The sequence below is a fragment of the Aquarana catesbeiana genome, linkage group LG01, assembly GCF_042186555.1.
Source record: "Aquarana catesbeiana isolate 2022-GZ linkage group LG01, ASM4218655v1, whole genome shotgun sequence".
NCBI classification, from domain to species: Eukaryota; Metazoa; Chordata; class Amphibia; order Anura; family Ranidae; genus Aquarana; species Aquarana catesbeiana.
Genome location: NC_133324.1, coordinates 428514558 through 428537905, shown reverse-complemented (window position 1 = coordinate 428537905; position 23348 = coordinate 428514558). Strand labels below are relative to the sequence as shown.

Genomic DNA, 23348 nt, shown 5'->3' with positions numbered 1-23348 from the left:
TTAAAACATGCTGATAGGTTTACCTGCATTAAGTTGATCTCTGTTAAATTTATTTTAAATATGAAACACCTTACTGGCCTGCACTTAATGTTAGTCAGATTGAAAAAAGATAATTATTTGATTCTCTATTTGGATGCTATGGCCTATTGTATAGTATGTCTGCTGCTTGCGAAGTGTTAAAAAATAATAGTAAAAAAAATAATAATGTATAAATAACCCCATATAACATATATTTTTAAGTGGAACTATTTTGTATTTTCAGTGCATATTTTGAATACTTATGAATGTACATTTTCACTGTGATTTTCATGTTGTTATTTTTTCTGCATATTTGTAGATTTTTCCTCTAGTGACTGTACAGTATTTGTTATATGTTATAGGCAGTGGCATAACAGTTGCTGATCACCTTTTAAAAGAAAATCAGTTACCAGATAGCTTGCTTACAGGTTGGATTACCTCAACTGAATCATTATTGTTATAATATTTCTCAATAAGATTAACTGTCACTCTAACCCTGAAAGTAAGTTTTACAGGAGGGGAGAGCATACTGATAGGACAGAAGCATGCTGATAGTCCTTCCTTCTCCAACCTGAAAACTGAGGGTGGTTCAATGACTCCACTATACTGCTTCACTGAAATAAAGAAAAGTCAGCTCACCTATAAGAAATATTATATAAGGCTTATTTTAGCATTTTCCTTTATTTCCTTTTTTTCTTTTCTGTAAAAATCCTGTTTTATACAGAGAATGGGTCAAAATTACACACACAATGAATGGGTCAAAGCAATGACTCCAACCTTATTGAGAGATGTTTAAGACTTCTGTCAGACAGAACCAAAAGTCTGAAAGCATCTGCTGTACTTTGTTCAGCCAACCCACAGTGATCTTGGAATCCTTTGTCACATGATTATTGTTTATATGTAACACAAATAATATATACTGTATAGAAGATAAGTAAAAAAAAACAGATATAAGACCTGTTAAAAATATATATGAGTTTTGAAAGCAAATAAATTAGAAATCAAACTTACTCCCAAACCAATAACATTTTCCAACAACACACTTCAATTTTGTAGGATGGAATCATTATATTTTACTACATTCTCTATTTTATCTTCATATTTAAATATGTTATTACATTTTATATACATTAAAGAAGGAATATAGTATATCTCTTACTAAAACTTTACACATACAAACAAAAACCCACAAGACATGCCACAAAAGGGAAAACAGACTAACAGGGGTACAAATCCAAATCACCCTACCTTATCTAATTGAGTCTCTGCTCTTTACTAAACGTTGCCCTTTCCCGGCTGCCCCTCCTCTGTTACAAAACTATATGCTGTGTGCTAGTAAACACATGGTGTACATCAGACTTGAATAGAAGGATAATAAATAAAACTTGCTTTAATATAATACAAAGAACCAGTTAATAGTGTGGATCTAGTTAAAAACATATACAGCCTAAAAATCACAGCCTAAAAATCAAGTCTGATGAACACATGGACACCTTGTGTTTACCAGTGTGCAGTATAAAGTTTTGTTTACATTGATCATTTCCATTTCTCCAGTGGACTGTTTGCAGCACGGTGTTGGGTAAACAGGTCTCTAATTACTATACCAATAAAAAAAATGCCAGTGCTCAGGATTTGGGTGTGGGTTACAATTAATTAAGGGCAGCAATAATAATGTTATTCATAACATTTCCAGAGAACCAGGTTAAAATAAGTTCAAAAGGAGGTGAGGTGATGTATCTTTAGAAAGGATGGTGATGTTGATGCCGCATCTTGGTAATGAAACACGCACTCAGGTCTAAGCTCTTCTTTTCTCTCAACTCTGGACAACAATGTGAAGAAAGACAGAAAAGCGCCTCTGAGTGCAATGTTTATTGTACAATGGTTTAAATAAATCCAACACTTACATAGAGGTAAGGCAAGATGTGCTCATGGTGGAGGAAGAGAACCAGGATCGTCCGCAAAGCCTCCTATGTGAGCAGCGTCTCCTCTGGGAGCAGGGAACCAGCCACTGAAGCTGAGGTATCCCAGAGAGGAAGCCAGCTGATCCAGTGAAGGGCTGGGTCAGATGTTGCGAACCACTCAGAGAGCAGCACCTCTGGGCGTGTGATGTCACCGGGAGAGTGTTTCAGAGCATGCGTGAAGCTCGTACAGAGCATGTGCGCTCCTTTGTCAACTTGACAAAGTTGTGGCTGGTTCCTTGCTCACATGGGAGACTTTTCAGACAATCCCAGTTCTCTTTATCCCCCATGAGCACATCTTGCCTTACCTCTATGTAAGTGTTGGATTTATTTATACCCCTGTACAATAAACATTACACTCAGAGGAGCTTTTCTGTCTTTCTTCATATTACCATACTAACACTAGCCCACTTTATAGTTTAGTGCCTTTAGTCCATTTTTTTGTACAATTTTCCTTCCCCGTTACCAACTCATCTCACCTCTATGTTATACCTTGTACACTAAGATTTCATCCATCATTAGTGTATGAGCATGGATTCCCTGTTCATCACACCCTCTCCAATACTTTGATGATAAGGAGGAATTCATATGATGAAGTTCTTAATTTGTACCATTTGGCAAATAGCTTGTAATTAATGTCCTTTGCCTTTGCATTCAATTCTTGCTCTGATTTTTTTAAAAAGCTAGGATGCCCTGAATTCATGAGATGTAACAGTGGTTTATAAATATTGGAAATACAATGCTTGGGAGACCTCTTTAAGTCCAAAGGATTACGATCATGTATTAAATGAAGTGGCTTTGGTAGGGAAGTTTTAAAATGCTGGAGTTGCCTATATCTCCATGTATTCCACTGAGAGGTACTGCATTTTGATCTTAATTCTTGTAATGAACAAAAACCATCCCCCTTTACTACATATTTTAATCTCAGACTATCAGTTTTAATCCATTTTAGAAAAGCTTTATTTTCTTTTGCACAAATTGTGAGTATAGCCTCAAATAATAAGGGTAGTAAAATTTAAACCGTACCATCATCCAAATTAATATGTACAAGGAAAAGAGAGTGGGACATAGGGGACAGTGGCTGATGTTGGCCCCATAATGTTCACACCCTAAATGGCTGGACTATACCGGTACAGGTAAACAATGATAGACAGAATGTATAAAAGGAATTTATTACAAAAAGGAAATACATGGTATACAGATTAAAATGCAAAAACAGAAATTCAAAGATCACCAAAGAATATCTGTAAATTACAAAATATTGACTGGTCTGGTTCTCGACTAGTTTCGCGATATTATCGCTTCCTCAGGAGGACCAATCTATAAGACAAATAATATAATGCAATACAAGCAAGAACAATATACAGTACACTACAAGTAGTGATCTTAAAAACAGCATGTAGAAAAGGGAAAGAAAAAACATAATTACTAGTTCGGCTTACCCTATAATTGGGTGATCGTGTGCGGCACCGGGCCACCCAAACAACTCTCCCCCGCGGCGGACAAGGGGGATAGTTTAGAGCCCTCTAAGTAAAAAGCATAGCGTAAGTGGGGGGCTACAAAGATAGCTGGTGAAGGAATACAATGGATTTAGCCAAACACATATTAAGGGAGCGGAAAGGGAGGGGAGGGAGGGCCAAGGGGAAAAGGGGGAAGGAAACTGGGGGGAGGGGGAGGGGGGAGGGGGGGAAAGGGAGGGGGGGGAAAGAGGAGGGAGAAAGGGGGAGCGGGACAGGAGGAGGGAAGGAGGGTAGGGGTAATGGAACATGGGAATTACCCCTACCCTCCTTCCCTCCTCCTGTCCCGCTCCCCCTTTCTCCCTCATCTTTCATCTTTTATAAATGTTATCCCACACCGCAATGTTTCTACTTTCTACTAGTGTAGCTGTATCTTCAACTAGGCCTCTTGTTTTGGTAATCAGATGACCTGCCCCAGATTTATTCCTCCCAATTTTTCCTCCAGTAACACCCAGCTTTTGTAAGGAGCATTGTACATCTAGTCTATTAGTCTAGCCACTACTGACTCTGTGTGATACATTCTAAAGTCCGGGAATGTCACTACCCCCTCTGATTTAGACCTGATACAAGTACTTTGTATGAAATTCTAGGGCCAAGGTGTTTCCACACAAAACTCCTCAATAAATACTGGATTGTTGTAAAATACGCTGGTGGTAGATTTATGGGAAGCACCCAAAACATATAAGACTCCTGGGAATGTCTTTGTCTTTATCACATTAATTATCCCCATATGGATTGGCTGAACAGACCCTGTTCAGTTTGCACCAGAACTTTCGAACACTGTGAAAGTTCGGACCCGAATAATGAACCCCATTAAAGACAATGGGACCCGAACATCAAAAATCAAAAGTGCCCATTTTGAAGGCTTATATGCAGGTAATTGGGAATATAATGGTTATAGGGGTCTGGGTCCTGCCCTGGGGGACATGTATCAAAAAAAAAAAAATTTGTGAAAAATGTCATTTTTAAATGAGCAGTGATTTTTTGATTTTTAAAGTGAAAGCATAAAAATTAAAAATTCCTTCCAATATAGTGCCTGGGGGGTTCCCTTAGTCTACCTGTAAAGTGGCAGATCTGTACCATGTCTAGAATCTGCTGCAACAATAATTTATAAAGCCAAAAAAAAATGAAATTTTCCCTGCAAGCTGCCTTTATTTTGCTCAGCAACAGCTGGGGAGCCAGTGTGTATGATGAGGCCACAATGTAGTGCACCGGGAACGAGATTCAATATTATTTGGAGACATTCTGGTGTCACTTTGACTTTGGATAGAAGTAATTGGTGCATAAAAAGTGGCCTTTGGGTGTCGGTGGTGCCTTCCCATCGTAACCCTATAGAGGTAATCTTGATGAAAGCAAGAATTGGCCTTGCCGTAAAAAATTGCAATGATATGCACCTTTCAAACAAGTGCAGAAAAATTGGTCTTTGGGTGTCAGTGGTGCCTTCCCACAGTAACCCTATAGAGGTACTCTTGATGAAAGCAAGAATTGGCCTTGCTGCAAAAAATTGCAATGATATGCACCTGTCAAGCAGGTGCTGAAAAATTGGTCTTTGGGTGTTAATTGTGCCCAGGAAACCTATACCAAAAACATTCTTCCAGATGAAATGATTGAACACCCTCAAAGCTAGGCAGCCTCGAAGTCCTGCAGAGATTCCACATCCCAAAAAGACTTAATCAGTGACATCGGCATCAGGGGCTTCCAGGACTGATTCATTTTTATAAAAGTCAAACAGTCCACGGATTCTGTGGACAGACCTGTTCTATGATCAGTAACAAAACCTCCCACAGCACTGAATGCCCATTCTGAAAGCATGCTGGATGCAGGGCAGCTCAGCAACTCAATAGCATACTGGGCAAGTTCTGGCCAGTGGTCTATTCTCATGACCCAGTAAGTCAATGGATCATCAGCTGGAAAGCTCTCCATCTCTGTTTTGGCCCTGAGGTAATTGTCCACCATGTGATGAAGACGTTGCCAATGGGATGTGGAAGCTGACAGCCCCGGGAGGCGAGGGCTAAAAAAATTCTGAAATGCCTCACTTAGGGAGACGCCTTCTCCAATGCTCCTCTCTTGACTAACAGAAGACTCAAAACAATGTTTTCCACCACACTGTAATCTACCGGAGTCAGGAAAAATGTTCAATAAAATCCTCTTTAATGTGTCCTCATGAGATTTTTATCTTCTGCAATCTCTGTGGGGATGGGATGAGTTCTGAGACCTTCCCCTTATAACAGTGGTCAAGGAGGTTTGCCAACCAGTAATCATCCTTCTTTATGCCACGGATTCTTGGGTCCTTTCGCAGGCTTTGAAGCATGAGGTTGCCCATGCGCCTAAAATTTGCTGAGGCTTGAGAAGCAGACTCCTCTGGGTCACTAAGGATGACAGCATCTGCTGTCCTCCCAGCCACGTACTACTCCCAAGGGTCCTGGGGCTGGAAAGCCATTGCTTACAGATTTATGCATGTCTTCCTTAGGGATGAGCCTGATGTTCAAGTCGAACGTAAGTTTGACTCGAACATTGGGTGTTCGCTAGGGATGAGCTTCGAGTTCGAGTCGAACTCATGTTCGACTCGAACATTGGCTGTTCGCAAGTTCGCCGAACAGCGAACAATTTGGGGTGTTCGCGGCAAATTCGAATGCCGCGGAACACCCTTTAAAAGTCTATGGGAGAAATCAAAAGTGCTAATTTTAAAGGCTAATATGCAAGTTATTGTCATAAAAAGTGTTTGGGGACCCAGGTCCTGCCCCAGGGGACATGGATCAATGCAAAAAAAAGTTTTAAAAACGGACGTTTTTTCAGGAGCAGTGATTTTAATAATGCTTAAAGTCAAACAATAAAAGTGTAATATCCCTTTAAATTTCGTACCTGGGGGGTGTCTATAGTATGCCTGTAAAGGGGCGCATGTTTCCTGTGTTTAGAACAGTCTGACAGCAAAATGACATTTTGAAGGAAAAAACTCATTTAAAACTACCCGCGGCTATTGCATTGCCGACAATACACATAGAAGTTCATTAATAAAAACGGCATGGGAATTCCCCAAAGGGGAACCCCGAACCAAAATTTTAAAAAATAAATGACGTGGGAGTCCCCCTAAATTCCATACCAGGCCCTTCAGGTCTGATATGGATATTAAGGGGAACCCTGGCCAAAATTTTTTAAAAAAATGACGTGGGGTTCCCCCTAGATTCCATACCAGACCCTTCAGGTCTGGTATGGATTTTAAGGGGAACCCCGCGCCAAAAAAAAAAAAAAAAACGGCGTGGGGTCCCCCCAAAAATCCATACCAGACCCTTATCCAAGCACGCAACCTGGCAGGCCGCAGGAAAAGAGGGGGGGACGAGAGTGCGGCCCCCCCTCCTGAACCGTACCAGGCCACATGCCCTCAACATTGGGAGGGTGCTTTGGGGTAGCCCCCCAAAACACCTTGTCCCCATGTTGATGTGGACAAGGGCCTCATCCCCACAACCCTGGCTGGTGGTTGTGGGGGTCTGCGGGCGGGGGGGTTTATCGGAATCTGGAAGCCCCCTTTAACAAGGGGACCCCCAGATCCTGCCCCCCCTGTGTGAAATGGTAAGGGGGTACTTACCCCTACCATTTCACTAAAAAACTGTCAAAAATGTTAAAAATGACAAGAGACAGTTTTTGACAATTCCTTTATTTAAATACTTCTTCTTTCTTCTATCTTCCTTCATCTTCTGGTTCTTCTGGTTCTTCTGGCTCTTCTGGTTCTTCCTCCGGCGTTCTCGTCCAGCATCTCCTCCGCGGCGTCCTCTATCTTCTTCTCCTCGGGCCGCTCCGCACCCATGGCATGGGGGGGAGGCTCCCGCTCTTCTCTTCTTCTTTTCTTCTCTTCTTCTCTTCTTCATTTTCTTCTCCAGGCCGCTCCGCACCCATGCTGGCATGGAGGGAGGCTCCCGCTGTGTGACGGCGCTCCTCGTCTGACAGTTCTTAAATAACGGGGGGTGGGGCCACACGGTGACCCCGCCCCCCTCTGACGCACGGTGACTTGATGGGACTTCCCTGTGACGTTACGGGGAATGCCACAGGGAAGTCCCGTCAAGTCACCGTGCGTCAGAGGGGGCGGGGTCACCGTGTGGCCCCGCCCCCCGTTATTTAAGAACTGTCAGACGAGGAGCGCTGTCACACAGCGGGAGCCTCCCTCCATGCCAGCATGGGTGAGGAGCGGCCCGGAGAAGAAAATGAAGAAGAGAAGAAGAGAAGAAGAGAAGAAGATGAAGAAGATGAAGAGAAGAGCGGGAGCCTCCCCCCCATGCCATGGGTGCGGAGCGGCCCGAGGAGAAGAAGATAGAAGACGCCACGGAAGAGATGCTGGACGAGAATGCCGGAGGAAGAACCAGAAGAGCCAGAAGAACCAGAAGAACCAGAAGATGAAGGAAGATAGAAGAAAGAAGAAGTATTTAAATAAAGGAATTGTCAAAAACTGTCTCTTGTCATTTTTAACATTTTTGACAGTTTTTTAGTGAAATGGTAGGGGTAAGTACCCCCTTACCATTTCACACAGGGGCGGGCCGGGATCTGGGGGTCCCCTTGTTAAAGGGGGCTTCCAGATTCTGATAAGCCCCCCGCCCGCAGACCCCCACAACCACCGGCCAGGGTTGTGGGGATGAGGCCCTTGTCCTCATCAACATGGGGACAAGGTGTTTTGGGGGGCTACCCCAAAGCACCCTCCCAATGTTGAGGGCATGTGGCCTGGTATGGTTCAGGAGGGGGGGCCGCACTCTCGTCACCCCCTCTTTTCCTGCGGCCTGCCAGGTTGCGTGCTCGGATAAGGGTCTGGTATGGATTTTTGGGGGGACCCCACGCCGTTTTTTTTTTTTTTTTTGGTGCGGGGTTCCCCTTAAAATCCATACCAGACCTGAAGGGCCTGGTATGGAATTTAGGGGGACTCCCACGTCATTTTTTTTTTTTTAATTTTGGTTCGGGGTTCCCCTTTGGGGAATTCCCATGCCGTTTTTATCAATGAACTTCTATGTGTATTGTCGGCAATGCAATAGCCGCGAGTAGTTTTAAATGAGTTTTTTCCTTCAAAATGTCATTTTGCTGTCAGACTGTTCTAAACACAGGAAACATGCGCCCCTTTACAGGCATACTATAGACACCCCCCAGGTACGAAATTTAAAGGGATATTACACTTTTATTGTTTGACTTTAAGCATTATTAAAATCACTGCTCCTGAAAAAACGTCCGTTTTTAAAACTTTTTTTTGCATTGATCCATGTCCCCAAACACTTTTTATGACAATAACTTGCATATTAGCCTTTAAAATTAGCACTTTTGATTATTCATGTTCGTGTCCCATAGACTTTAACGGTGTTCGCGTGTTTGAACAAACTTTTTTCCTGTTCGCAAGTTCTGGTGCGAACCGAACAGGGGGGTGTTCGGCTCATCCCTAGTGTTCGCCTGTTCGCCGAACAGCGAACAATATGCGGTGGTCGCGGGAAATTTGAAAGCCGCCGGAACACCGCTAAAGTCTATGGGACACTAACATGAAAACGTAAAAATGCTAATTTTAAAGGCTTATATGCAATTATTGTCATTAAAAAGTGTTTGGAGACCTGGGTCTTGCCCCAGGGCACATGTATCAATGCAAAATTTCTTTTTAAAAATGGCCGTTTTTTTGGGAGCAGTAATTTTTTTAATGCTTAAAGTGAAACAATAAAAATGAAATATTCCTTTAAATATCATGCCTGGGGGGTGTCTATAGTATGCCTGCAAAGTGGCACATTTTTCCTGTGTTTAGAACAGTACCACAGCAAAATTACATTTCTAAAGGAAAATGTGTCATTTAAAACTGATTGCGGCTGTAATGAATTGTCGGGGCTCGGCAATATAGATAAAACTCATTGAAAAAAGAGCATAGGTACCTCCCAGTCCATTACCAGGCCCTTTGGGTCTGTTATGAATATTAAGGGGAATCCCAAACCAAAATTAAAAAAAAAAAATTGCGTGGGGTTCCCCCTGAAATCCATACCAGGCCCTTCAGGTCTGATATGGAAATTAAGGTGAACCCTGCACCAAATTTAAAAAAAATGGCATAGGGGTCCCCCTAAAATCCATACCAGACCTGGAGGGATCTGGTATGGATTTTAAGGGGAACCCTGCACCAACATTAAAAAAAATGGCATGGGGTCCCCCAAAATCCATAACAGACCCTTATCCGAGCACGCAACCTGGCAGGCCGCAGGAAAAGAGGGGGATAAGAGAGCGCCCCCCTCCTGAACCATACCGGGCCACATGCCCTCAACATGGGGAGGGTGCTTTGGGGTCTAACGCCAAAGCACCTTGTCCCCATGTTGATGGGCACAAGGGCCTTATCCCCTCAAACCTTTGCCCGGTGGTTGTGGGGGTATGTGGGCAGGAAGTTTATCGGGATCTGGAAGCCCCCTTTAACAAGGAAACCCCCAGATCCCGGCCTCCCCCATGTGAATTGGTAATGGTGTACATTGTACCCCTACCATTTCACAAAAAAAAGTTTCAAAAATGGTAAAAAAAAGCCAAGAGATAGCTTGGGACAAGTCCGGGCGGCGTGAATTTACATCGCAGGACATTTTTATTTTTTTATTTTTTAATAAAGGACTTGTCCCAAGCTGTCTCTTGTCTTTTTTACCATTTTTTCACTTTTTTTGTGAAATGGTAGGGGGTACGATGTACCCCATTACCAATTCACACGGGGGGCCAGGATCTGGGGTCCCCTTGTTAAAGGGGGCTTCCAGATTCCGATAAGCCCCCCGCCTGCATATCCCCACAACTACCAGGCAAGGGTTGTGGGGATGAGGCCCTTGTCCTCATCAACATGGGGACAAGGTGCTTTGGGGTCAGACCCCAAAGCACCTTCCCCATGTTGAGGACATTTGGCCTGGTATGGTTCAGGAGGGGGGCGCTCTCCTGTCCCCCCTTTTTTCCTGCAGCCTGCCAGGTTGCGTGCTCAGATAAGGGTCTGGCATGGATTTTGGGGGGACCCCTATGCCATTTTTTTAATTTTAGTGCAGGGTTCTCCTTAAAATCCATACTGATTTTGGGGGGACCCCTATGACTTCTTTTTTTAATTTGGCACAGGGTTCCCCTTAATTTCCATATCAGACCTGAAGGATGGACTGGGGGCATGCTCTTTTTTTCAATGAGTTTTATCTATATTGCCGAGACCCGACAATTCATTACAGCTGCAATCAGTTTTAACCACTTCAATATCAGGCACTTATACACCTTCCTGCCCAAGCCAATTTTCAGCTTTGAGTGCTGTCGCAAATTGAATGAGACTTGTGCGGTCATGCTACACTGTACCCAAACAAATTTTTTATCATTTTGTTCCCACAAATAGAGCTTTTTTTTGGTGGTATTTGATCACCTCTGCGATTTTTGTTTTTTGAGTAACAAATAAAAAAAGACCGAAAATTTTGAAAAAAAAAGTTTTTCTTTGTTTCTGTTAAATTTTTTTGTAAATAAGTAAGTTTCCTTCTTCAATGATGGGCACTGATATGGCGGCACTGATGGGCACCAATGAGGTGGCACCAATGAGGTGGCACTGATGGGCACTGATGATGGGCACTGATAGGCGGCACTGATGGGCACTGATAGGTGGCACTGATGGGCACTGATAGGTGGCACTGGTGTGCAGCATTGATGGGCACTCATAGGCGGCACTGATGGGTACTTATAGGTGGCACTGATGGGTACTTATAGGTGGCACTGATAGGTGGCACAGATGGGCACTGATGGGTTCTGATAGGTGGGCACTGATGGGCACGGATGGACATTGATGGGTGGCACTGATGGGTGGCATTGCTGGGCATCACTAATTTTTATTGTGCCATAGATGTGCCAGTCAGTGCCCATTTGTGGGCACTGATTGGCATATGCGGATCATTAATTTTCACATGTGGATGGTCATGGGGGATGTACCTGGCCATCCACATGTAAGGAGCTTCCCTGGTGGTCCTAGTGGCTTCCCTGGTGGTCTATTGTGGGCATCCGAGGGGGGCTGCGCTGATAAACAATCAGCGCAGACCCCCCTGTCAGGAGAGCCACCGGTTGGCTCTCCTCTCCTCACGTCTGTCAGAGCCTCCGCCGGATCAGACTGACACACCGCACCACCAATCGTTGCGATACGCGCCCCCTCGGGCGCACGGCAGCTGTTATCCTGCAGGACGTCATATGACGCCCAGTCAGGTTAACTGAACCACTGAATAACGTAATTCTGCTATAGGCTGGGTGGAAAATGGTTAAATAACAATTTTTCCTTTAGAAATGTAATTTTGCTGTGGTAATGTTCTAAACACGGGAAAAATGCACCATTTTGCAGGCACTCTATAGACACCCCAGGCACGATATTTAAAGGAATATTTAATTTTTATTGTTTCACTTTAAGCATTAAAAAATCACTACTCCTGAAAAAACGGCTGTTTTTTTTTTTAAAAATTGCATTGATACATGTCCCCTGGGGCAGGACCCACGTCCCCAAACAATTTTTATGACAATAACTTGCATATAAGCTTTTAAAATTAGCACTTTTGATTATTCATGTTCGTGTCCCATAGACTTTAATGGTGTTTGTTTGTTCTGCCAAATTTTTTGCCTGTTCGCATGTTCTGCTGTGAACCGAACTGGAGGGTGTTCGGCTCATCCCTAGTCTTCATCTTTTTCAAAGCCTATGAAAGTGCCAGAATCCTCCTCCTCATCCTCCTCCCCTCTCTCCTCCTGTGTGTTCTGTGACATAGGAATGATGGTGTCTGGATAAAGTAGGCCTTGAGAGGAAAGGAAGTCCTCCTCTTCCTCCTGCTGCTCTGCGTCCAGTGCGCTGTCCATAATGCCATGCATTTTGCTCCAGCAGGAGTTTGCTCCAGCAGGAACACAAAAGGGATTGTGTCACTGATGCATGCACTATCACTACTCACCATACTTGTGGCATTCTCAAATGGTGACAATACAGTGCATTCATCCTTAATGATCAGCTATTGGCGTGGGGAAAAAAAGCTGAGGTGGCCTGAGCCTGTCGGCGTGCTATACTGGCACAGATACTCGTTGATGGCCCTCTGCTGCATGTATAGTCACTGCAGCATTCCCAAAGTTGAGATCCACCTGGTGGGCATGTCACAAATCAGACGGTTTTTGGGCAGGTGGAATTCCCGCTGAGTTTCAGCCAACCGAGCACTGGCTGTGTATGACCGCCTGAAATGGCTACAGACTCTTCTGGACTGTTTTAGTACATCTTACAACCCTGGGTACGTACTTAGGAAATGCTGCACCACCAAATTGAGGACATATGCCAGACATGGCACATGTGTCAACTTTCCCTGTCTAAGGGTGGACAGGAGGTTTAAGCCATTATCAGACACCACCATTCCTGGCTCCAGCTGGCGTAGTATGAACCACCTCTTGGCCTGTCCCTGCAGAGCTGCAAGAATCTCTGCTCCATTGTGGTTCCTGTCCCCTACACACACCAGCTGAAGCACTGCATGGCACCTTTTAGCCTGGCTCTGGGAATAGCCCTTTGAATGCTTAGGGGGTACCTGATGTTCATAGGACAATTCTTCAGAGGAGGGCATGGAGGTGGCAGAGGAGGAGAAGGGAGTAGAGCTCACAGGTCTGGCATCATCACCATCAGCTGTATGGAGATGTGGGGGCACAACAAGCTGCAGCACCGAGCCCTGTCCTGCATCCTTTCAAATTGCAAGCAGCATTACCCAGTGTGCTGTGAATGAAATATATCGTCCCTGCCCATGCTTGCTGGACCACGTGTCAGCAGTAAGGTGGATTTTATGGCTGACTGCCTTGCCCAACGATGCCAGAACATTCCCTTCCATGTGATGGTAGAAAGATGGAACGGCCTTATGTGAAAAGTAGTAGCGACTGGCAACCTGCCATTGCGGTACAGCACATTGTGTAAATTCACGGAAGGGGGAAGAATCCATCTGGCTGAAAGGCAGAAGTTGCAGAGCCAACACCTTTGACAAGCTTGCATTCAGACGCTGGGCATGTGGGTGGTAGGGATTGTATTTTTTTTCCACTGCAGCAGATGGGGCAGAGAAATTTGCCGGCTACAGTCTACAGTTGGTGGTGTGCTGCTGGCTGATGTGCTGCCAGGACCCGGGACACCCTGTGCTATACCATCATCCCTGCCAGTGGAGGCTGCTGAAAGGTAATGGTTCGGTATGGCAGGGGCAGACTGAAGTGGGTAAGGAGGAGGAGGAGGGACAGATTTGTGCCCCTTTTTTGTGTCTTTTAGGTGCTCTTGCCAACGGGCTGAGTGGCAGAATGTGACAGAATAGGGTGGTTGCTCTCTACTCTTTCTTAATGTCAGCCTGCTTGGGGTTGTGCCGCCTCACCTTCAGTTTCCTCCTCTGCTCTATCTGGCACCCAAGTCGCATCAGTGACCTCATCATCATCACCATCATCATCATGTCCATCTCCTCCATCTTCATCGTTACCACTGGAGACAACTTGGCAATATGCTGCGGCTTGGGGAACATGAATGCCAATTTGTTTACCGGTGTTCCTCTCTCTCTCTAGGTTCATGTGCATTGTGGTTGGTTCAGGGGGGGTGAACAAATGGTCGAACTACCCGAACAAAGAACCTCGCCGAACAACCGAACAAAGAAAGTGCGGCCTAAACTAATGCTCGGGCCGAACTGTTCGCCCATCCCTATTCCCCAACCATTAGAGATTATGAGTCAGATAGTTTTTTTAAGTCTTGCTTCTTTTTGAGTGAGGAGGAATACAGTTCTGTTGATATAATTTTAGTACTGGATGCAGTTATAAATCTCCCTAAATATTTTAATCCACCATGCCTCCCTTCAAATGGAAACATTGGGCTCAGAACCTTACATTCTGCCTGGTGGACTGAAATATTCAATATTTCTGATTTGCCTACATTGATGTTCAAGTTATGTATCTCTCCATATCTGTTTAGGACTTCAAGAATATTTGGTAACTTTTGTTTCAGGTTCTTAACATACAATAGTATGTCATGTGCAAAAGCTGACACTTTATACATATTCTTTCCCAGCTACATCAATGCCTTATATCTCAAGATTTTCCCAGATTGTCACTAGGAGAGGTTCCAGAGACAGTACAAAAAGCAATTGAGAGAGTGGGCACCCTTGTCGGGTCCCATTGTTCAAGGGGAGAGCCCATGATAGTATTCCGTTCATGGGAAATTACTCGTTCAAGATTTTGAATATAATCCAATTATATATGTGTGTACCTACACCAAGATGGTGCATCATTGTAATCATATATTCCCAATCTATCTTGTCAAATGTCTTTTCAGTATCTATTAACATGAGCAAGACTGGTTTCTTGTTTTTTTTTGCTTTATGTATCATGAAAGTAGTTTGCAACATATTGTCCCTGGTCTCTCTCCTAGCAACAAATCCTGCTTGATTTGTATCTATCCAATAAGGCATAAAAAAGGTTTATTCTCTCAGCCAACATCCTTGCATATTATTGTATATCTTCATTTAATAGGGAATGGGTCTACAACTGGAACAAAGAGTCGGGTTCTTCCCTTCTTTTGGAAAGACTATTATACATGCCAATAAAGAATTCTGATCTCATCTCCATCTCCTCCCCAATAGCATTCACATACTTCTGAAAGAATGGGGTCCATCTGGCCCTGGGCTTTTACTCACTTTGGAGGATTTGATTGCTATTTCTTCTTAGTAATCTCTCTGTCCATACTAGTCAAAATTTCCTCCGAAACCATAGGAAATGTAACCTTATTCAGATATACATATATACTGGCCCTTCTCTCTTGACTTGAATTGGTCAAAGCAGTGATTCCTCTCTTACTGTGAGAAGTTTAAGACTTCTGTCAGACAGAACAAAAAGCCTAAAAGCATATGCTGTACTCCATTTAGCTAACCCATGGTGCTCTTGGAATCCTTTGTCACACAATTAAAGTTTATTTGTAACACAAAGAATATAAACTGTGTAGAAGAGAAGTTTAAAAAAACAGGAACAAGACCTGTCAAAAAAATATATGAATTTTGAAAGCAAATGATTTAGAACTCAAATTTACTCCAAAACCAATCAAATTTCCCTTCAACACACTTCAAGTTAGTTCAAATATTTTTCCCCAATAAGATTTCGCTATTGGACATGTCCACCATATATGTAGGTGTGTACCTGGATCTGTACAACCCCTGAAACAGAGGGCTGAAAGATTGGGAGTGTATTTATCTATTATGGCAGGTACAAGGTACCAGCGGGTTAGAACTTTATCATTTGCTTCCATCGCAGTAACATTGGGCGAGGAAGATTTAGTAGTTAACCATATTTCAGACCATTCTGCATCATCCAGCAAACATTAATTTTTCACATGATTGTATAATTGTAGTAAATATTTACACAATTTGTTGTGTGAAGATTTTCCTTTTTCTTAATCAGCCTAATTTCCTGTACAAGATCCAGAAGACCTATTTCAAGTGAAGTTTCTTCCCTTGGTATTGGCATGCTGACTAATACTACCTAACACTTTTTTTTAAATTGAAAAAAAAATTCTGTCCATAGTTGGCTACTGTGAGCATCCCCCAGCTCTTGGAAGTTACAGACAATAGTCACGTGCCATCTAGAAAGAGAGTATGCCTATGTATAAAGGTATAGTTATGGGTACTGTACAGAGAATTTGCAGTAATCAATGTGTCTGTTACTGACCAGATGCATCAATGACAGACAAATCACCTATACACAGAGCAAACAACTTATGGAACCTAAATGGTTGTTATAACCAATACTTTATGTATCTCATATTTTTTACATTAGCACTACTGTTAAAAAAAGCTCTTTCAGTGTACATGAGTGCTCCTGAGAAATGTTGCTGTGTTATTATCCCAGCATATACTTTAAAAGTTAGCTGTATGGAACATAACAAAGTGCAAAATAGACACCATAAACCTGTTGCTGTTTCCATAAAGCCTAAGTATGCCCAATCCATCCTGCCCCACTAACGTTTTGATCTTTTTAAAGGGATTCTGGGGCAGGTGGAAAAGAATCAAATATATTATACACTTGAGAATGAAAACAAAAAATCACAATTTAAACTGGCAATAAACATAATACAAAACAAAGTTGCTGTTATTGTCTTGGGACAGAAAACGTATATAAAAATAAAGGATCCACTACAGGTATTTGTGTGCATTCAACTGGAAAATCACAATAACAGAAAATGCCACATAGGCACAAACATCCACACAGATCACAAATATCTACACATATTGGTTGATCCAGTTAATTGATTTTTGTAATGCTTTTAGTGAATGAGGTTAAAATAACTGCTAGATTTATACACTAGGCATATAGGCTTGTTATACCCTTAAAAAGATTCCAAGATTAGGTGTGACTCCTGCTGTGTTGATATATGTCTGTTGAAATGAACACAGTGTTTCAAGAGAAAGAGGTCCAAAAAAAAACATTTGACAGCTTGCTTGTTATATGAACACTAGCCAGTATGCATGGAGCTCCAAGAATACACTGTTAAGCCTAGTATACTGTACATGTGCTGAATGTTGGCCGGTTCAATAGAAACCATCTGTCATTCGGCCCAATCCTATTGAAGGCTCATGAGCAAAAAAGGTCTGCCGACCAGCTCCCCATCAGCGCCAATGGCTGAGAGCACTGACCAGAGTGTACTGGCGGGGGGGTGCCAACCACCCCCCCGTCAGAACACAATAGCACAGCAGGGGAGAGTGTTGTACTAACATTGAATTGTTTTTTTCATTCAACTGGGTTCAACTTTTTCGCTAGGCTGGATGAAAAAAAAAAGGAATGGTGTGTACGAGGCTTTCGAGTGTACACAAATGTCTGGTAATTGATTTATTAAACTGCTCATTCCGTGCACATCAAACATGTCCCTGTGTTTTACATATGTACCACATGAAGAATACATGCTTCTGAGGCCTAAAATCCTGTATACTTCATGAATGAATATTTTTTGTCCTTGCTATTGAGTCAGTCCTACAAGCCAAACAATGTCATTTTTTATTATAGATTGATAACAGCTGGGTGGCCTCTCCACTGCCAAGCAGGAGGACTCAAGTCATGTCAAAAGATATGGCCAAATCACCCCATGCAGGAGTTTTACAGTTGTACCTGAGTTTCTAAACCTACATACATATCCAGTTAGACAGATGCTGCAATGAAGCTTTATACATAGACAAATTACTTTACTCCTAATACTCATCAACATCCTTAGAGCTTCAGAGCTCAAATATCAACTAGGCATATGAGAAGCTTTACCATAATGCACTTTGCAACTAGCAGAATTGCCATAATATATACAATGAATCGTTATTTCCACCAAATCAGGAAGAGATAATTGAGTTTACAATATCATTAGATGTGTTATTTGCTTCAAATGCATTCTGAACCGTTGTATGGATTGTGCTGAAATGTTTTAGTATGACATTCAAAGATCAATAAACTTTCAGGAATTTAACTTTCATAAATTAAATAAGCAACAGGTCAATAACGTGAACTACCAACAATAATTACACATTCAATTTTTAAATGTGATTCATTATGCAAAAAACAAAATAGCGCTTCTACTGTGGAAGCTGTCAATTTTTTAGAGCTCTACATTATTGCATAATTTTAACAAAATAATATACTGTAGCAAATAAAAATAATTGTCTATGTGAACCTCTCTTTATCCCTGTATGTCTAAACCAATTGAAAAAAAATGTAATTCCATTTTTGAATATGTTCACAATTGACAGTATTCCACTTTGTAATGCAATAATGGATAAAACAATGATGCAAAAACTGGGGGAGAGAGTGTGACAAGTATCACCTACTAGTTTTTAAATCAATGGATTTAAAAAAAAAAAACAAAAACAATGGGCAGGTCAAAACCTTGGACCAAAGTCAGGTTTGTGATTCTGTCAGATGTCTCCACAGAAAAAGAAAAAGCTAAGTTGACCACTAGGCTAAGATGGACACTATGTAGGGTATATCATATCAGCATTCACTCGAAATTATGGTGTCGTGCATTTAGTTCAATGAACAATGGATAAAGTTTGTGACTTAACCAAACAATTGAAATAGCACTAGGGTCATTGGTTTGAATCTCAACCACAGCACTACCTGTATGAAGTTTGCATGTTCTCCCTGAGCCTGCGTGAATTTCCACTTATTACTCTGGTTTCCTCCCACATGCCAAAGACATGATGGAAGGTTAATTGGTGCCTGTCTAAATTGGCCCTTGTATGTGTATGTAAGAATGTGAGATAGGGATCTTAGATTGTATACTCATTGAGGGCAGGGACTGTTGTGAATGTACAATGTACAGTGACCAGCATAAATGAGTATACCCCTTTTGAAAAGTAAGATTTTAATCAATATCTTAATGAACGCAAGAACAATTTTCAAAATTTTGACACGACTGAGTTTTATACAGCATTTGTTTAGTTCTGTTACATGAAAGTAAGGTTAATAATGTAACTTAAATTACAAAATCTTCAGTTTTCTCAAATTAGTTGCAAAAATAAATACACCTCACAACAAAAACTACTACATCTAGTATTTTGTATGACCTCCATGATTTGTAAGGACAGCACTAAATCTTCTAGGCATGGAATGATCAAGGCGACATATTGCAAAATCTATCTTTTTCTATTCTTCAAGAATGACCTTGTTTAGAGCTTGGATGCTGGATGGAGAGCGATGCTCAACTTTTTTTCAGAATTCCCCATAGCTGTTCAATTGGGTTCGGATCAGGAGACATACTTGGCCACTGAAACACTTAAACCCTGTTCTTTCTCAGAAATGCAACAGCAGAAATACAAAAGTGCAACACACAGATGTGTGTTTTGGATCATTGTCTTGTTGGAAAAGTGCACGACGACCAAGGGCATGGAGTAATGGTAGCATCTTCTTTTTCAATATAGAACAGTAAATTTGTAAATTCATGATACCATCAATGAAATGCATCTCCCTGACACCAGCAACATCCATGCAGCCCCACAGAAGGACGCTGCTACCACCAAGTTTCACTGTAGGAACCAGGCTCCCAGTAGTTTTCTTCTTTTTCATCATGGGCCCTAGCAAATTCTAGGCAGGCTTTTTTGTGCATGGGCTTTACCAGAGGCTTTCTTCATGGATGACACCCATGCATGCCCTTCCTCTGCTGTGTACGCCGTATTGTGTCATGGGAAACTACCATCCCAGTTTGGCTTTCTACTTCTTTAGCTAACTGCAGTGAACTTGCATGGTGATTTCCTGATTAATGAATAATTAGACTCACCTGTAGTTGAATTCTTATTAATTAGAATTTTGTTGTCTAAAATTTAGCTTTGCTTCTAAGACTTCCATTGGGGTGTAGTCATTTTTGCAACATGGTCTTGAATGAATTTGTTAGAGAAAAATACTTTTTTGTGTGTGCAAATGAACAAATCTTGGTTGCAATCAATTGCCTGCATGTGTGGGAGTATTTTGTAGTATAGTGTCCCGTAGAAAATGTTGATTCCGAAAGGAAAGTAAAGGTTTTCTGACAAATCTGTTGGGATGTACTCATTTATGCTGAACACAGTATATGTAAACTGCTGCATAAATTGACAGCGTTATATAAGTACCCTGAATAATTAAATATACAGTTGTTTTGCATTTATCTAAGGCCTGGTTCACACCTATGCATTTTTTAGTACATTTTCAGTTTTGCAGAAACACACTTCAGTCCATATAACATGGTTTCCTATGAATGTAGTTCACATCTGTGCATTTTATGGAAAGGACCAGGGACTTTTTTCTGTATTTTGGTTCCATAGGCTTTAATTGATCAAAAATGTGAATTGAAAAACGCAAAATGCACCTGGAATATGCAAACTGCAACCTGCATAGGTGTGATCCAGGCCTTAATATCTAAATTTACAAGTTATAAATGTTCTAGCTCTATGTGCTATTCAGCTGCCATACAAAGGTGTGAAAATTGTTTAGAATCTTTCCACCGTGCAGAGGAAGCTTTAAAGATCCAGTCAGTTCAGTACATTCAGAGTTCCTGACTTTGAACTTTGCAATATGCAAATTAGAATTCTTTCACTGTGACATTTCTGATATGCACACTTGTTCTAGTTATCTTAGAGTATCTGAACATTGTGAAGCCAACGACAGCCATGCAGTTAGTATTTTCAGCAGGAAGTCAGTAATGGAAGATTCTTTATTGTACAGTACAGTACAGCTTTGCCATAAACATGCTATTAAAGGTGGCTGCAGAATGACTAACTTGTTCATCTGACATAGAAAAGTTCCAACCACTTCGTATTATACTAGTAAAACTAACATATGAAAATATAAAATGTAAGTGCACTTACCTTTTACGATAGTTCTAAAAATACCCTCCCTCTTTTTGATTATACAAAGGTGCTGGCCACTGGTTGAAATCAAAGCACAGGACTTGATCATGATAACACCAGCTTGTCAAGGTCAGGAACATTTCTCATGGTTCCCCTCTCACGCTGATTGAAATGAATCTGCAGCAAGAAAACATTGACTCATTTTAACTGTAAAATAGGTAACTGTTTATTCGTAGCAAGAAAACTTCACCACTTAATCAATAAGAGCACTATCATAGGAGACAGCATGGACAAAGAAGGCATGTCCCTTGACATGTTCATAATCAATAGAGGTGGAGACTCTTGTAGTCATGCCCAAATTGCTTTCTAATAGGGTCATGATTCAAAAAAGGCTTATCAAATTGGTCAAACCGTTTCTGCTAAAAATGTAGGTATGTACAGGAAGCAAATTTGCTGCTCCAAATAAGATTTATCAAGTGCTTGTAAATAAACAATGGATAAAACACGCTTAAAATGTTCTATTTAATGTGTTTTTGGCAGACAGAATCACAGCTAACAAAGTGCTTTAACACAATAGGTTATTACACAGATTTACTCCTACGGAAAATAAAAATGCTGCAAGCCAGAGAATGTCACTAATCACATTTACTTGATTTTAATCGTGACCACATTCTCCTCTATCCCCATAGTATATATGTTTGCACCAATTCATGTGTGACTCTTTAAACTTGAAACATTTATAACATAGTGTTCATTATGGAGTTTACGAGGACCTTTCACCGAAGATGGACATTACTAATGAGAATACCATCATGCTGAAAAGAAAGCTTTACGTTTTTTTACAGTTTTAATCCTCTCAGTGATAACAAGGAGCACAATCATTAGGGTAATGTTCAGCTTTTTTTTTTTCATGTACTTAGTCCCTTTTGGGCAGTTGCATTAAATGTTAGCATTATGATTCCAGATCCCTTTGCTTTTACTAATTAGAAGGAAATAAATTAAGTTCTCGTTGATACCATTGGTAATTGCCAGTTTTTAAGAAAAAAAAACTCACTACTGATATATATTTTAAAATAGCCATTGCACCTGAAGTAAAATGCATATAAATGTTGTCATAATGTCTTTTCTGAAGAAAAGTCTTACTGTGCAAAAGATAAAACTCCTATAGGTTTACAGTGGTCGTGTATGAGACAAGATTGTTGAAAGTTATAAATAATTTAAACAATTTCACATTGTGCGACAGTCTCACTGCAAAGGCTTCAGAAATGATCATAACATAGCCACTGTGAAACCTCAGGAGACTGGAGTATCTTGTGGGATGGAAATGTTCATGGGCCTCTGTATTCATCTCTGTTGACAGACAAACATGTAAAAGGAAAACACGAACATTGCACTGTTCTGTCTCATAGGTAATAGTAGGAAAGTAAAAAAAAAAAAAAAACTAAAAAAATTTATAAAAGTCATTAGATATCAAAGTCAGATAAAACCAAATTCTTTTGGTTGCTCTGATTTACTGTACTCTGTACATTGTTCATTGAGGTTGTTTTTAAATGTAAAAGGAGCTTAGAAAAGGGTATAAGATAAGTTATACTGATCATTTACTGAGTTAACCATATGATAGCTTCATTCTTCTTAAAAATCTGTGAATAACTCCTTCCTGTTGAGTGTACGCACATGCAACCTCACAGAAGTGGATCCTAATCCTGTGGGGTCACATACTGTATATGCGCATACTTGTGTTTGTGCTGGGAGTGCACTATGAGCCCTGGGTCCTATACTAATGATCAGAGAACAAGATGGCCAGGTTCCTAATCACCTAATATCTATAGTAGCCTCTGATTGGCTAGCACAGTGATCAGTCACTATATAGCCTGTCCCTGTATTATTTAGTTTTTGTTTCTCTTGAATGAAGAAAAAGATACATTGGATCCCTTTCTGCTTGCTAGAGGAGAAAAGTGTAAACAAAGAAGTGTGTGTAAAAAATAGTAAAAAATGGAAGGCGCATGCGCGGCGCTCTGTGACATGGACGCCTGATCACAGAGCTCCGTCCCGCTCCGAGCATTCGGCACTCCCCGCAACGGATCCTCTCACCCCCCACACCCGTAATTGGGAGCGGAGCACGGCGGCTACCCCCAGGACGGAGATAGGGCATATTGCAGCAACCAAACGGACCCCAGAGGACTGTTTCTCGGCTGGGTCTCTCACAGCACAGACACCTAAGATGGCGGCGGAGCGGCACACAAGCGATGCTGCATACACAGGCACAGCTGATTCCTCTCCCTGGCGCACTGCTCTGCTTAAAGAGGTATGTGGAGAGGCTCCTCTGCCCCACATTATCTTAGATCCAGCATCTCCTGCCTCCACATTGTCCTTATTAGATCAGACCCTGGATGGAATTCACATACCACACACAGCCTCATCCCCCCAGAGGCCTGTCATGCAGCAACAAGATGTGAATCAGTTCTCCTCATGTCCCCCTGATATCTCAATGCTCTTTAACAAATTCGCAGAAATGCTTGATAAAGGACTTGCACAAACTGCTGCCAAAATAACTT

General features: G+C 41.7%; 1 protein-coding gene across 11 annotated transcripts in view; it reads right to left on the bottom strand.

Annotated features, from left to right (window-relative positions):
* The window catches only part of LINGO2 (leucine rich repeat and Ig domain containing 2), a 3171904-nt gene that overhangs the window by 1008044 nt on the left and 2140512 nt on the right, over nt 1-23348 (bottom strand). For all 11 annotated transcript variants that reach the window (XR_012245199.1, XM_073635787.1, XM_073635794.1 and 8 more), the window contains one exon: nt 20812-20970. The gene's annotated coding sequence lies outside the window, so the exon portion shown is untranslated. The remainder of the gene's footprint in view (nt 1-20811; nt 20971-23348) is intronic.